Consider the following 1,630-nt stretch of genomic DNA (forward strand, 5'->3'; position numbering starts at 1 on the left):
TTACGGGAAAGAGGATACAGTTGCCTTTTAAGAGCCCCCCCCCCCAACTTTAGTGCAGTATGCCTTCTGTGTCTAGAGGTTTCCTTGGGAAGGGTCTGGAGCTTTTACACTTGAGTCGGGTGTGGTACAAACTTGAGAACCTTGTGGCATCAGTGGTCCTGGAAGAAGTGATGGGAGACCCCTTCTGAGGGATGTTCCCATTTCTTCCTGATCTATTCCTTCGGGTTCCTCTGCCCTCCGCTCTCCCTGTGCTGAGCTGAGCTGAGCTGCTGCATGGGGTGGCCTACAGCAACCCGTAGGAGGCAGGTCTTGTTGGGTGCAGTGCTGGCTCACTCCCCACTCCCAGCCTGGTAATCAGGCCTCAGGCTACCATCAGCTCTCCAAGAAGACCTGCTATCTGGCAGAGGCTTCCCTTACTGTTCCATACCCACGGTATCTCTCTGAACCCTATCAGGGTACAGGAGGACCTCCTGTCCTGGGCCAGTTATGATATCCTAGCCCAGGAAGAAGCCAAGTGTCTTCTGTGGGAAAAACACTCTGTGTTTACCATGGAATTGAGTGTTAGAGCAGGCCTCGAATTGAGTGTTAGAGCAGGCCTCGGGCACAGCAAAAGGGGTGGATTTTCCCCGAGGATGAGACCAGCTCTACATCTTCATCTCTAAGAAGCTCAACTTTTACCCTTGTTTTACAGATGAGGCAACCAAGGCTTAGAAAAGCTAAGGCTGGAGAGCCACAGGGTTAGCCAGTCGGGGCATTTGGATACAGCTCAGACCAGGTGACTGTACTGGTTTCCTGCCTCCGAAGCCGAGCCCAGAGTTAGGTGCTCTCTGTTGGGAACAAGGGATGACTGTCTTTTTGGGACTGTCTGGAAGGCAGGTCTTGACAGTCCAGGGCAAAAGATGCTGTCGTAGACGACGCTCGAGCAGAGAGTGAGCGCCCGCTGTGTGTCAGGGCTTGTGCTGGGGACCGAACTCCAGGCAGGACACCCGGCCTGAAGCTGCAGGGCAGCACAGCACACTGCACCTCGGGACTACGGAGGGGGAAAGCTGGGGAAGCCGCCGGGAAGAGGATCTTTTACTCCAGAGTCAACAGGAGGTGCGAGACCCGACACCTCCACTTCCAGAGGTGGCCTGACCTCAGCTTGGGCTCCCCCTTCTCCGTGCCTCAGTTTCCTCAACAGTGAACGGGGGGGACAACATTCCCTCTCACCTAGGGTGGGTGACAAAAAGGACAAATAGCACAGCGCTGACATTCCCTAAGTGTGTTTGTGTGTATGAAACGACTCTGCCGGCTCCGCATGAGAGCCACGCACACTCCGATGCCAAGGGCGCTCCGGCCTCGGTATCGCCAGCAAAAGAGCCGCCGCCAGCAACGCTGAGAACCGCGCGCATGCGCCAGCCCGTGCCGTCACAGTCACGTGCCTCAGGCGTTCGGCACTGGCCGTGAGAGCCAGATTCTGACTGACAGGCTGGCCAACCCGTTAGCAGGAAGCGCTTCCCCGGGCGTCAGGTGAAGAGGCTGTTGATTGGGAGTAGCCTCAGCTGAGGGCGGGTTCTTTGCCGTCCTGGTTACTATGACGCCCGGTCCCCGCCCCCTCGGCTGGCCGCCATCCTGTTGTTGAGCCAGATCA

Source organism: Tupaia chinensis, unplaced genomic scaffold, assembly GCF_000334495.1.
Source record: "Tupaia chinensis unplaced genomic scaffold, TupChi_1.0 Scaffold149184_1, whole genome shotgun sequence".
NCBI lineage: Eukaryota > Metazoa > Chordata > Mammalia > Scandentia > Tupaiidae > Tupaia > Tupaia belangeri.